The 15,449-nt window shown below is 46.7% G+C and overlaps 1 protein-coding gene across 3 annotated transcripts in view; it reads left to right on the plus strand.

Moving 5' to 3' along the window:
- LOC146829515 (UDP-N-acetylglucosamine transferase subunit ALG13-like) overlaps positions 1-15,449 on the plus strand; it is a 1,246,203-nt gene that overhangs the window by 1,157,593 nt on the left and 73,161 nt on the right. The window lies entirely within an intron of this gene.

Genomic DNA, 15,449 nt, shown 5'->3' on the forward strand with positions numbered 1-15,449 from the left:
CCCAGCCATATGCAAATCAGTCTTGACCCTGTGCCTCATGGGAACAGTCCAGCCCGAACTGCCAAGCCAGGTACTCCCTGGACTGGAAACAAGCATCCTAGGACCGGTTTCTGGCATTTCAGCCGTCTTCAGCCAGGCTTGCTTAATTTCCAGTGGCATGGAGAGCAAGGGACCCACGTCTGGGCATACCCTTCCCACTCGGGGTGACAAATGCAAAAACAACAATTGATGGACAGAATGCAGAACAATGTCATACATTCACCCCAGTACAGAGATCTGGGCCTAAATCCATCGTTTTTTTGCTCACCATGCCGTTCCAGTTTGAACCCAGCCATATGCAAATCAGTCTTGACCCTGTGCCTCATGGGAACAGTCCAGCCCGAACTGCCAAGCCAGGTCCTCCCTGGACTGGAAACAAGCATCCTAGGACCGGTTTCTGGCATTTCAGCCGTCTTCAGCCAGGCTTGCTTGATTTCCAGTGGCATGGAGAGCAAGGGACCCACGTCTGGGCATACCCTTCCCACTCGGGGTGACAAATGCAAAAACAACAATTGATGGACAGAATGCAGAACAATGTCATACATTCACCCCAGTACAGAGATCTGGGCCTAAATCCATCGTTTTTTTGCTCACCATGCCGTTCCAGTTTGAACCCAGCCATATGCAAATCAGTCTTGACCCTGTGCCTCATGGGAACAGTCCAGCCCGAACTGCCAAGCCAGGTCCTCCCTGGACTGGAAACAAGCATCCTAGGACCGGTTTCTGGCATTTCAGCCGTCTTCAGCCAGGCTTGCTTGATTTGGGCTGGACTGTTCCCATGAGGCACAGGGTCAAGACTGATTTGCATATGGCCATGTCTAAACTGGGGTGGTGTAGTGGGCAAAAGAACGATGGATTTAACCCAGATCTCTTGACTGGGGGAGAATGTCTGCATTGTCAGCATTCCGTCCATCATTTGTTTGTTGTAACGCTTTTCGCCCTAAGTGGGATGGGTATTCCCAGACGTGGGACCCGTGCTCACTACGCCACTGGAGTCAAGCTATCCTGGCTGATGACGGCTGATAGCCAGAAACCGGTCCTAGGATGCTTGATTCCGGTCCAGGGAAGACATGGCTTGGCAGTTCGGGCTGGACTGTTCCCATGAGGCACAGGGTCAAGACTGATTTGCATATGGCCATGTCTAAACTGGGGTGGTGTAGTGGGCAAAAGAACGATGGATTTAACCCAGATCTCTTGACTGGGGGAGAATGTCTGCATTGTCAGCATTCCGTCCATCATTTGTTTGTTGTAACGCTTTTCGCCCTAAGTGGGATGGGTATTCCCAGACGTGGGACCCGTGCTCACTACGCCACTGGAGTCAAGCTATCCTGGCTGATGACGGCTGATAGCCAGAAACCGGTCCTAGGATGCTTGATTCCGGTCCAGGGAAGACATGGCTTGGCAGTTCGGGCTGGACTGTTCCCATGAGGCACAGGGTCAAGACTGATTTGCATATGGCTATGTCTAAACTGGGGTGGTGTAGTGGGCAAAAGAACGATGGATTTAACCCAGATCTCTTGACTGGGGGAGAATGTCTGCATTATCAGCATTCCGTCCATCATTTGTTTGTTGTAACGCTTCTGTATTTCACGGACATCTTGTTTTTCAAGCTCTTTGTGAAATTAAACACCCGCAAAGGTTAGGGGGATGGGGGGTTGTGTGTGTGTGTGTGGGTGTGTGTTTGTCATTTCTTCGTGCAACTATTGTGTATCACCAATACTGTCTTGTTTGTTTTTTGTCAAATACTGTATATTTCTGGAAATAATTCTTGCTTGTATTGTAGCAGGCTTTTTTTCTTTTTCATTGTACAGATTAATTTCTATTTTGTTATAGGTAGAAGGTGCTTTAGTGTTGCGTCGTAGTAACTGAAAGAAATGTAAAATGCTGGTTAACAAATAGAGCAGAAAACAATCATTATTTTTCTTATCTGATATGGAGAACGAATTGCTGAAAACGGTTTGTTTTCAGTGTTCGGGTTGAGATCAATTCCAGTTCTTGCTTTGCAGGATATGGAGATAAACTGGTTAGGTCTCGCCTGATCCAGCGCATGCGCTGGTCTGGTGAGACTTTTTGTGAGGGCTCCAAAAAGTGCTACCATGGCCAGCCTAGAGCTACAGTGCATGTGCGCGGGCTCGCGCGCCGTGCTTGATCGCTATTAGTTTCACTTGCACGGCCGCTTTGATGTTCTCCGTGAGCCATTCTGTTTATTACTTCTATGTAGTAATGGTGGCACCCGTGCTTTAGCTTAAACATCTTAGGCTAAAATCGGGTGCTGAGATTGCTTCAAAAGTAAAGAAATAGACAATTCTTTACTTTTGAAGCAATCTCGGCACAATGAGGATAACTATAATGATTTTTAATCTCACTCTCTCATACACGGGCCCCCACTTAGTTTAGAAGTGCACCCCTGTCGTCAGGTGTATGCCCGCCCTCTATCAAACCAAGGTTTCAGAGGGCGAGGACTGGTCAATGATGAAGCATGACACCAGGTGGTGTGCGAGACCAGTCCGTTACTTTTTGTGAGATGTCCCCACTCACAATATAACTCAAACCTTCTAGTGGTTATCACTTTAGGAGCAGCTCTTTTGTGGTTAAACATTCATAGTTGGAGGCTGCTAGCTCCAAAAACCCTGTGCCACTTGTTCCCTCCTCCACACAGTGTGGAGCTAATGTGTTTTTGCCTCACAAGTTCACCACCAGGATGAGGGAGGTCTGCTGTATCCTCCGAATCGTGTGGAAGAGGTGGAAAACATAGGTAAATATCCCTGATCAGTATACCCATAGTGCATTACCATTGGGTGCGGACAACTGAAGACGAAGCTTGGCAATTTGGCGTTTCCAGCGGTTGCAAAGAGGTTTTTGCCGGGAAACCCCCAACGCTGAAAATACAGGGACCAGTCTTTCCTGGGGTTTAGGAAGCACAGTGAGTACACTCTGGTGAGTGTACCCCTGTGGGCACCCTCAAAAAAGGCACCAGAAGGCTTGCTGCTGAGGCTGCCTACTCTAGTATGAGGTGGGAGCCTCCTGAGAAGTGGTTATGGTGCCGCCACAAATTGCAAGGGACGAATAGAACCCATGGGGTGATGGTGACTGTAAGGCCCCTATTGCCTTGGGTGTGTCTGTCTTTTTGATCTTCTCACATATCTGATCAACTTGAGGCCCAAAGTGGTGTTCCCCGTCAATGGGCATGTTGATCAGATGCTGTTCTGGTTCAAAGCGGGAGACACAAAGCTAGGCTTGACAGCAAATAAGAAAGATGGAGTTTATGCCCCTGGCGGTGGTGTTGGCCACATCCACGACACACCTAATAGTGGTGTTCGATACTGTCTGCCCCTCACCGACAAGCTCCTGAGCTCTTTGCCTATACTGGTCAGGGAGGTGCAGGATGAGTTGTTCATCTCCTCCCACTGGACCTAGTCATAGGGGGGACAACAACCCCCAATGACTTGGCAATTGATCCTTCAACACTGTGCCTTCTGAACGGATACACCCATTTTTCCTATACGAAGAAAAGCACTTTCAATGTTCTTGTGAGACGACCATTTGGAGGTCGTTTCCTGTCAGATGACCCACTTGAAGGAGAGTAGAGGAAACTTTAGGGGGCCTCCTTATAGGTCCAAAATGTTTCTGGATCCATTCTGATGTCTGGGGATATGCATAATGTGAGGTATCTCTAGGAATGGATATCCATCAGAAAGCCATATCTACTATTGTTGCAATGCCCTTTAAGGAGCAAATGCATTCATATAGAGGTCCCTTGATATCTCTGGAAGATATCCGAAGTGTAGTTTGTCTGTGGGTCTATATCTGTAAAGTTAACAAATCCTCTTAGTTTCAGTTTGCCTATGTCAAGAGGCCACTTTCAGTATCTTTCTTACATATACATACGATCAAGCCACCTTCAACACTTTGTGGTTTTGCTTGTCCCTGCTATGTGGCAGGTCAACCCATTTCCATAGCCATGTTTAATTTTATCCCTGAAGTGCCAGAACCCAAGATAAGAAATGCAATCTTGTTTCCAGAGCAGATGTTTAAAGAAAATATTGCTGCATTTCACATAAATTCTGTAAAGAGGGAGACCCACAAAATCCCAGCACATTGGATTAAATGTGTCACAACAGTAGGGGCCTCTGCGGACAAAAAGCAATGGACATACAGCTCGTGGGAAATCAAGCTCATTGGACAGACCATGTCACGATAAACAAAATGTTAATAGAAAGAAAACATTTCCCAGCAGGCAACTGTGGGCAAGTAGCAATTCTGATGTCTTGCCACCACTGCTGCACTGGCAAAATTATTATTATTTTACGGAGTTTTATATAGCGCGAACTTGACCAGAAGGTATCGGGTATCGGAGCACTTTACATAGTACCAGTTGCGTTACATGGTGACACATTCATTTTTTTTAGGTCTCGCGCATGCGCTGCATAGGAAAAAGACGTTTAGCCATTGCTTCACTTTCGCAGGCAAAAACGTGCACGCGTTGCGTTGCTTTGAATGGCAAAGCGTACACGTTTGGAGATTGCCTTGCGGGAGTGAGTGGCACCATGTGTTAGCAATTATTGTGCTCGCTCCCGCAAGATAAATGCTTTGTCCCTGCTGCAGATCTCCGTACAGTGACTGTTGCCTTTATGATAACGGGCACCCACGTGACCAGCCGCCGAGCCTTGGTCCATCCTTCCCTTTAATCTTTTCGATGTTCAGTAGCCAGCTTGTTGAGCTTGTGTTCTATTAGCGTTCTCACGTCCTCAGAGTATAAATGAAACTAGGGTTGTGCTGGCTGAATGCCGTTAATGTGGTATATTCATATGCCGTCTCCGATAGACGCACTGTTGCGATACAACACCACATACGATACAACGCTTGTAATTCTTTTTTGAGCTCACAACCACAAATCACGTTGGCTGCAAGAGTTCAAATTAGAGCTGTGCCCTTGAGAAAACCAGACAGTCCCACGTTCAAATGTAAAGTGTGTTTTTCCCCAAAAATCTGACTCTACTGGCCTCTAATGTGTGGACACGGCCTACATTCTGTTTGTATAATACAGGCATCGATTCGTAATCCAGTTAACGCCACCGTTCAACCCACCAGTGCATATGTAAAACCACTGCAAAACGTAAAGTGAATTCCCTCTACTTAGCGCTTGATCCCGCTCCCCTCCCGTTTTAGACGCCATAAATCAGAAGTTACTGTTACCCAACTTAATCGTAGGTGTCGGCACTGCTTGTATACTACGTGGAAACCTTGCCTGGGGTCAGAGTGCTGCTCACAGGAGCACAGAAAGCAACGGTCACCGAGCTGGGACCTTGCTATCAGGCCATCTCCGTGGTAGTGAGTTCTTGTGACTGCAGCGCCCTGACACCCCCTAAAACTCCTAATCATTTCTCCCAGAAAGGTCTAATGTTTAATGCTTCGATTACATCCCTGTAAATTCAGCACACTGAGTTCTTTTTCACCATAATTAAGTACATATTAAGGACTACGTGCCTCAGATACGCAACCCCCAAACCTAAAACAAGCATTTGTAATGCAATAGGTCTCGCATTTACGCAAGTTTGAGCTATTGACATTGCAAACAATGCCTTTTATTTTTGTTTTTGTTTTTAATACGTAACTAAAAGGCATTGTTATGTACAATGGCAATAGCTTAAACTCGCGTAAATGTGAGACCTATTGCATTGCAAATGCTTGTTTTTGTTTGGCACGGGAGATTAAGTGATTTGCTCAGAATCACAGGATGTTCAGCGTCATTGCCGAGACTCGAACCCAGTTCCCCAGATTCGAGGTTGACCGCCCTAACCGTTAGGCCAAATCCTCTCCCCATTTGATATATTATACATAGATTGTACCATGTTGCCAGGCTCAAGTAGAATATGGTAGAGCATTCCAATACTTTTATCTAGCCTACTCACAACATTGCATCACAAACTACATAATATGACAATGTGCCAATGCGTAGTGAGTACTTTGAACTGCTCATGCTCCCTGTGCTCCTGAACATTCATTGCCTCTGAATTCATCCTGTTTGAAAAGAGTGGTTTATGCCTCCCCTGCAGTGACTAAGCAGTGCCACATCTTTAGACGCCATGCCAGCAATAGCAGCACAGAAGGAGATGGCGACTGCAAGGATTTTTCACTAGACAGGACACAGTTTTGGTCAAGTGTGCTACAGCAAACTGTCTGAGGCATAGACTGAAGTGTAAAAAACACAAACAATTAAGCCGGGAAGGAAAAAAATAAATTTTGGGCAGAAGGTCACAACATTATGAACAAAAGCAGGTTCCAGTCCACACTGATGAGTAGAAAAACACTAGTGAGGGAGCACATCAATAAGGGTTAGGGAACAGGGCCATGTATGGATGCATGTAAGGCAGGAGACTGCATTTTTCTGGTGGGCAGCTATAGTAAACAGTGGTTGGTAGCAAGCTGTCCATTGGTTAGTTGGAATGAGAGGACACTACAGTACTATTTCTTTCCTTTTGCTAGTGCCTGGATCTACAGTTGTGAGAAGTTGGCCTGGCATATGCTGTCTCCTAGTTATTTGGACACCTTGCACCAGTCCAATTCGACTCTTATTGATGATAGGTTTAAGACAACCTTTAAAGAAAGCTATCCTAGTGGTAGCTGTGGAGAGCAGCCTTCAGGCTAAGTCTTGAAGGAGTGTTAAGCTTATTGTTTTACCATAGATAACCTCTTGAATAACCAAATGAAAGAGTAGCCCACACAGGTATATATATATAATATATATGTATTTATTCTAGACAGAATCCCACAGTCTCTTTATGAAGCTGTGGCAAAGTTACAATTCAAACAAGCATTTATAAACACAATAAATAGCACAGGAATCACAGGGCCCCAGGGGGGGACCAAACCATATATCAAAAAAGTGGTATAAGAACCACGACAGTTCTACAGACAATGCCTAGGGCATTTAGGATCGCTGGCCCCTTAAGAATCCACCCAAGGTTATGAGGAAGGGGATCCACGGGAGGCACGTGCAGTGGAAATAGCTGCTATCGGGATCTCTATTAAAGCCTATGGAGAATGCCGCGGTTTGATTTACACAGATTAAAGTCACTTCTAGCAGGAGCACAAAGTTAAAACTTTAGACTTAAGCTTTTGAGGAGCCCACTACCACGAGGGTTCCGAGGTACCACTGTTACCTGCCCCAGGGAAGCCGGGTGCATAGGTCGTTTTCGATGTCGGGTCGTGGGCTGATTTTCAATTGGAAAATGTTCAAAAGTGCTGCTAGCCAAAAGCGTCGATGATGCCATGAAGATTGAAGTTGTTGAAGAGAAGAACCTGAAAGCAGAGGGGACAGAGTCTGGGTCACGGCACAGTGACCAGGGAGCTCAAAGCAAAGAGCCCTTCAATGTCGGGTGCTTCAAGTGGAAAGAGGTGTAGCTTGGATCTGCAGCCACGGGCTCCGGGAGGCTTCAAGGAAGGCCAGCTTCGGGAGGGCGACTGTCCCACGTCGGATGAGGGTCGCTGCGGTGTTAGTGTCCGGATTGGATCACCTAAGCCTTGGCAACTGCTACCCATGCAAGAAGAACAAATCAGCTACTGGTGCAGACCCACGAGGTCTGTGAGAGGACTCCTTTGGAGAGACTGTAGAGCAGGCCTGGAGCAACCAGGGGAACTCTAAGTTGTCAAGATTGTCCTCCGCTCGGGCCCACAAGTCGAGAGACAAGGGACCGCGGAAGGCAGCAAAATGGATGCGTAAAAGGGAGCCCACGGGCCACAGGAGGGGGCTAGGGCGCTGATCTTTGGCACGGATGCTGCTTGGTGGTTGGCTCAATAATGGGCCAAAGCACAACTTCCCCACTGGTCAGGGTCGTGTGCTACGCAAGAGGTGGCCGGTGTCCTGGGGTATTGGGAATCTCGGCACCCACGCGGTCCATGGTACTCAGGTGTGCTGAGCACACTCACTGGCCTCTGGGATGCTTAGGAAACCCACCTCAAGGATGCTCGAACTCGAAGTCCGTGGGAGCAGCGAGGTTCCAACCGGGTCACTTGCAGTGTTTCAGGTGCCTGCCAAGCAGGGGGATAACTCCTTTATCCCAAGGGAGATTTCTTCCGTCAGCTGGGCAGCAGCAAGTCGAAGGTCAAGACTGTAAAGTTCAAGATTAATCTGAGGCTCTTGGGCCACGTTATTCACCTTTATCCCCAAGATTAGGGGAGTGTCCAGAGTAGTGTCCACCAATGAGTGGTGAGGCAGGAAAGGGTGGCTACACCCTCTCCCCTTTGTGTGTTTCCTGTCTGGACGAGGGGCAGGATGCCCCTGAACCAGTTCCAAGCAGTGTATGCAGAATGAAGGCACTGCAGCTGCCTACGTGCAACTCTGAAAGGACATTTGGTGCAGCCACCCTGTTCCAATCCACATATCCTGTCTGGGGAGATGCTAGCACCTCCCTGCCACAGGAGCCCTATTGTCCAGCTGGCGAGGCTGGGGTTTTCCCCAGTAACAGCCAGCCAGAGTCGTGTGGGTGGCGGGTAGTAGCCATTTTGTACTACTTGTGCACTTTTAAATTGGGGTCCGAATTCTGCCGCTTTTCCCATATCTCCCCGCTAGCAGGGGGGAATCGTGCCCTCATGCCCATGGCTGGACTGGGGGTACGATTCCTACATGTTTGACACCAAACACGATATGGTTCTGTGTAGCCATTCTCAAGTTATCACGCTATCGCGATAGACTTATAATGCGGTTAAGAGTATATGGTATGGCTACACTACAAACAACCCAGCAATGATTTTACGAGGGTTGCAGAGAGGCCCTACTCAGGTAGGGGTCCCCCCTCACACACATCTCAGCACCCTGCCCTGTAGGATTAGCAAGGCCTGCTATAGGGGTGACCTATGACAGTACATGTGTTGTAATGGGGTGGGATATAGGGTACCTATATCCCTGTAAGGGAGGCTAGCACCACCTTACCCAGACTACAGTAGTGGTCTGGTGGTGTCAGTTTGTATGGCTGTCCCAGGGTGTGAAAGGTAACTATATGATGTTTAAAAGCAGGTGACGGTATGTGGGGGAATTAGTGTCCGCTAACCGTTGTGTTTAGAGGTAGACATGTTTCTGCCGTCTTGGCCCAGGAGGGTCCAGGGCATTCATCAGGACCTAAATATGTAAATGGGGGCTCCGTTCTTATCAAAAGTGGCAAGTGTACCACTGTGTGGGCGTGATCACTGTCGCACTCCACAATTGGATGGCTCCTAGATTCAAGCCTGTAAAAGAAAATGTAGGGAGAGAAAAAATATATAACGGACCGTAGTTGTGGCGAACAACTGAACTCAATACATGCACTGATCTAGTTTCTGTGTGAGTGACTACTCATGTGACATGTGCCACTCAATTTGTGTACATGATGGGGATGCAAAGGTGAGACCACGTGTCTCACTGTTCTTACCCTAAAAACCAAACCTACTGGCCCCATGGAAGGAGGGGAGGCGAAACCCCTGTTTGTCAGAACCTGTGGGGAAAAAAACATATAGATCACAGCTGGCGTGAGAATTATGGTTTTTCAAGTACAAACACACAGAACATTCATCTTCAATTGTGCTAATTGCCCCAAAGTACTTTCATTCAATCCGATCTCATTCACACCCATTCAGGCGTCTACATAAAAAGCTGGCGAAAAATCAGAGGCGCCGAGCAAGGATCCTTAAGTGCCCATCTTTGGACCGAACTCTCCACCCGAGAGAACTCCCCCGCCAGGAAGTATCTAAACGAATCACTGGAGACCCTGGGATTAACAAACCTCTGGGAGTCATCTACAGACATCAAAAGCTTCAAAAACGTGGTTACCAAAGTAACCAAAATTATATCATCCATAGACGACAAAGAAATTCTGGCCAAGAGGGCTCATGGATGGTCAGTGCTGAAAGACTACAACGCTCTGAAACCGCAGGAATACCTGAAAACGGGCCTCATGCAGGCGAAAAAAAATTAATTTTTAAACTTGCGCCTAGGCATCCTACCAATACTACCCCACTTGGCACCTTGGAAAAGGGGAACAGAAGACCACCTTTGCCGACTTTGTAGAGCAGGGCAAGAGGACCTTATACACATAATCTGCATCTGCCCAATCTTGACGGACATAAGGCGCTCTTTATTTCGAGCTTTATGGAATCAAAAGGGCATAACAAGTTGCAGGCAGGCTGTGATGCTGTGCTTTAATCCTGATGAGACTCCGCTAAACTGCAGATTGACAAAGTACTTTGATATAGTGGCTAGAAGACTCCTGAACCAGCCACACGGCTCATCTAATGAACAGCAAGTAACAGCACCTCAACCCAATAAATGACAGCCCGTTTAGTCACTTGCCAAGTTACAACTTCGCCTGGCAAGCTAAGGCACATTGACTTTATAAACTTATAAATGGTCAATACCAAAAAGCAACTGAGACTTCCATGATTTTATAGAGAACAATCATTTTCTTTTCTTAAACTCACACTATAAATGTAAATAAGGCTTAAATGTATTCTTTTTGAAGTTTTTATATTGTGAATTTTTATTACTTGTACAATAAATAAACAAACAAACATTCACACCCTTACTGCCTCAAGGAAAGTTTCCTGCGTGGATCCTAGGCGATTGCTCCCGTTCCTCCCCGGTGTCGGACTGGGTGGAGAGCTGTTGTGCTTTTATAGTCTGCTCACTTAAGCAAATTGGTTTTAAGTGGTGCTAAGTGAAATCAGGTGCGTGGTTTCCTGTGTCCCTGGAGGGGAAGCCTGATTCATCCATGGCCGCACTGTGCACATGATCAGTGTGAATAAACCCGGAGCACTACTTCCTGTGTCCTGAAGCGCAAGTGCCTGGTTTCAAAATGGTGGAGTTACGCACATGCTCAGATTAGAGAAGTGAAGCGCGTGACGGAAATCACTGAGGAAAAGTGCACGGCGGGCCGTGCCCTACGCGGCAGTGCCTAGTTTTAAATTGGCAAAAGTACACGCATGCTCTTGTGTGCTATTGGTGCGCGACTGCCAAGGCACCCGATGTGGAAACGGGTGGGTGGTCAATTACTGTCATGCAAGGTGAAATTCTACCTAGATTTTTTTAGCTGCCCAGAGGGGCGAGATTTTACAGAAGGGGCAGAAGTACACGTCTGCTCTGTGTGTGACTGGTGCGTGACTGCGAAGCACCCGGTGTGTGAACGGGTGAGCGGCTGATTGCCCAGAACAAAGGGGGGGGTATTCTACCCAGAGTCTAGAGCTGCCCAGATGGGCGATGTTGTGTGTGTACTAGCGGGAAGTTTTCGGTTGGACTTGCTCTGATGCACTTGTGCAAACAGGTATTCCAAAGGAAGATCATTTATTATGTGAGCAGACTATAAAAGCACAACGGCTCTCCACCCAGTCCTACACCGGGGAGGAACGGTTAGGGGACACTAATTCCCCCCCCCCCATACCGTCACCTGCTTTTAAACATCATATAGTTACCTTTCACATTAAAAAACACATTGAGGATAACTATAATGATTTTTAATCTCACTCACTCATACAAGGGCCCCCACTTAGTTTAGAAGTGCATCCCTGTTGTCAGGTGTATGCCCGCCCTCTATCAAACCAAGGTGTTAGAGAGCGAGGACTGGTCAATGATGAAGCATGACACCAGGTGGTGTGTGAGACAAGTCCGTTACTTTTTGTGAGATGTCCCCACTCCCAATATAACTCAAACCTTATAGTGGTTATCACTTTAGGAGCAGCTCTTTTGTGGTTAAACGAACTTGTGAGGCAGACAGCTGTGGTTCACAAAATTCCTCGAGTTGTCAGTAGTCTCACACTAGAAGCTCCATATCAGGTTCGACCTTCTCACTCAGCACCAAGTCAGAGCCAGGTTTCCCAACCCCAAGCAGCTTATCTTAGTGATCTGGCTCCTGAGGTCCTAGGCTTTGGGTATCCCAATTTATCAGCTGAGTACATGTCAATAAGAGGCTCGCTTGTCATCTTACCACTCTAGCCTGCTTTGCAGCAAAGTGGAAGAGGTTTGTTCATTTCTGCCTACCCAAATATACTGACCAACTTAATCATGCAGTACAGGACATTGTTGGTTATCTCATTCGTGTGCATCGCTCAGGTCTGGCTTATACTTCCATTTGATTACATTTGGCTGCAGTGGTAGCATACCTGTAGACCAGGGAGCACTCTTCATCATTCAGCGTCATTTAGACCTTTATAGAGGAATTTAAAAGGGCTATCACTCCCAGGATCTCCTCCCTCCCAATTCTCCCACCAGCCCTTCCTGAAACCTAAATATAGTCCAAACTAGACTCATGGGGCCCCATTTCGAACCCCTTCACTCATGCCCTCTCCAGTTTGTTTTGGAAGGTAGCGTTTCTTTGTGATAAACACATTTTTATTTTCCAGCAGTTACAACAGGTCACACTAAAATCAACAATCTGCTCCAGAGGAAAGCCAATATGAATACAGTACTAAACATTACAAGGGGTAAAAGTGCACCCCAGAAAAAGACATCCATCTGATCACATCATCCTCACAACAAACCCAAGCCAACCACTCCATCATTTCCGCCAGGAAGGTAACTTTTCTAGTCGCTATTACCTCCCTCAGGTGGGTCCGGGTCCGTGAGATTCAAGCCCTCACTCTGGAAGAGCCTTTCTTCAAGGTTCATGCTGACAGGGTATTCCTCAGGACTAACCCAAAGTTCTTGGCCGAGGTGGTTTCTCCTTTCTACCTTAAAAAAAAAAAAAATGGGAAACTGCTGGTGTTATTTCTGCACCCCTATTCGGTACCAGTGAGAGCTATTCACACACTAGATGTTAAGAGAACCCTCCTGTCCTACATTACATTGATGGGATAAAAGCTTTTTGCTGGACGCAGAAACTGTCGCCTACACTAAGCCACACAAAGGTAGGGCCATTTTTGAAGTGGGAGTAGCCCACTGGCTAGTCAGTTGTATTCGAACTTGCTACGCCAAAGCAAACCGGCAGCTTCCTGCTCCACCCAGGCCTCGTTCTATGCGCAAGAAGGCCACCTCCATGGCTTTCTAGGGAACAACCGATTATCTGACCTCTGTAAGGAAGCTACCTGCACATGTTTACTAAAACACTACTGTGTGTATGTCCTAGCTCGTCAACAACCCCAACTGGGCCAGGCTGCACTACGTACACTTTTTCAGTCTACTGCAACATCCTCTGCTAGCCACCGCTTTGAGGGAGAACTGCTTTATAGTCTGAGCATGTGTATCTACAGCTACACATGCCACGAACATAAAATGTTACCCTTGTAAGAATCTGTTTGTGGCATGTAGTGCTGTAGATTCATATGTGCTCACCCTCCTCTCTGGACGCCTTTGGCTGTTGCAGATATCTTTCCTGTACTTGACATATATTCTTTTGCATGGTCCTTTTCCGTCACTTTCTGCAAACAGATGCTTGCAGGGTAAGTATCATTTTTGTTTCTGGTGTTATTCCCGAAGCAGTAATAATTTTCGTTTGGGAGTAGCTAGACAATGATTTGAGGAGTCAAAAAATAGAAATTAAAAAATCCACTTTGATGGTCAAATCTTATTTTGAATTACTATTTTGAAAATGCCATTTTTAAAAAGTTGGCCTTATCCTGCCTAAAGCCTCCAGTAGGCCTTTCTGAGATAATCCCCAGCTATCACTTGACAGCCTGCTGGAAGGTGTGAATTGCTCTAAGAAAAGGGAACAAAAGGGCCCTGGCTGGGAAAAGGTAAGACATCCTCTGGACATGGTGGCCTGGGGGATGTTGCCACCAACTGTACAAGCTTCGAAGGGGCAGCCCCTGTTACAGGCAGATGTAACCCACACTTGGGTATGCCCCTGTAATTTTTTTAAGGAGCCAGTGGCACCAGGTCCTGTGGCGGAGTGGGGGCAGGTCCTTTGTCCATTTCTCAGGTCTTCTCTAGAGAGACCCCTTTCTTCTTTGAGTTCTGCCAGGTCTGGTGAGTTTCCAGGAGTCAGTTTCTCTTCAACCACTGTGCCTTCCCCCTAGGGGGTTGGGCTCCTTCTAGGCCTGTGGTCACTTTGGAGGCTGGGTGTTCAGGCTTCCTGCCTCTTCCTCTTGGCTTTAGGGACCTGGTCCATAGTGTCGGGATACCTTGACTTTCGTCCAAGGCCTTCTCTGCTGTGGTAGTAAAACATACTCATTCTGTGAGTCCCAGTATGGCTGCATGGCTTCTGCTCTCTACTGCTGCCCAAGCAGACGTTTAAGTCATTTCCCAGTGGACACTACACTGGGATGGCAGGGGACACAACTACCTTCTTTGGGCCAGTAATTCCTTCCCACTCAGTCAAGCGCAGCTATAGGGTGTGACTTTGTGACATTGTCAGTGTTGACAATTTTGTGCACCTCTTCAGGCAAGCTTTTACCTGGCCCCTCTCTAAAGGCTATGATTGTCCTCCACCTCCTCTTGGTCCCCACTGTCTTGGGGCAATTCCTTCTTCAGGCATGGTAGTACCCTTTGCGCCTTGTCCCGAACTCTTGAGGCCTAAACAAAGTCATTTTTCTTAGTTTGAGCTCCTATAAGGATTTTTCTTTCTGCAGAAAGTGCCCTCACTGCATCCCTCTTGTAAGAGGACAGATTTGCCAAATTGAGCTCCATGTCTCCCTGTTCAAAAATACGACTCATGGGATCTGTAAAAAAAAAAAAACTTTTGGAGAGCTTCTCCCCTCCCTTACTTTGTGGGAACTTTGCCAAACTTTTCAAACTCCATTCCACTGGAACGTTTTTGCAATTCTTTGGAGACAGTACTCTGGAGGTCAACAATGTCAACAGAAAATACTTTTTGGGAGGGGAGCAAGAACTTATTTTCTAGATGTCTACCTTTGCGGCTTACATGTCCCGGATCCCACCGTGAAGAAATTGGGTATATTATATGGTGTGGTTGCTTGACCTTACAGTATAATACACTTATCAACCCTTTTAGGACCAGTAGATTTGGTCTGTGAAACCATCAGCTCAATGCAGGGTAGCTGTGGTACTGAGCAGCAAGCCTTAAACAGAGGAAGTAGTGTAAAGCTTTCAAACAGCACCAAAACAATTGAACAAGAAATTGACACAACACTCATGAAATCTGACACCAATTTATAAAAATAGGCTTTATTTTTCTATGAATTTAGACACAAAATGAAAAAAGATTCACCGGAGGGTTCTGGAGATAGTTTACTAGAATTGATAATTCAAGATATTTCACTTACCCATGAACAAGCACTGGCAAATTCAACAAATGTAACACTTTGAAACTTTTTTCAGCAAATGTTTGGGCTAGGTAGGGACCTGGCAAGTCCTCAAGAGCAGAAGCATTAAAAGGGGAAATAATCCTAAGTCAGATCCAGGCACTTTTATCCATTGCAGGATATCCTATGGAAGTGGTCCTTATGCAGGGAATGAAGGACGCTGGTGGTGCTCAAGGATGCTGTGGATG

This window comes from Triturus cristatus, chromosome 5_2 (assembly GCF_964204655.1).
Source record: "Triturus cristatus chromosome 5_2, aTriCri1.1, whole genome shotgun sequence".
Classification (NCBI taxonomy): domain Eukaryota; kingdom Metazoa; phylum Chordata; class Amphibia; order Caudata; family Salamandridae; genus Triturus; species Triturus cristatus.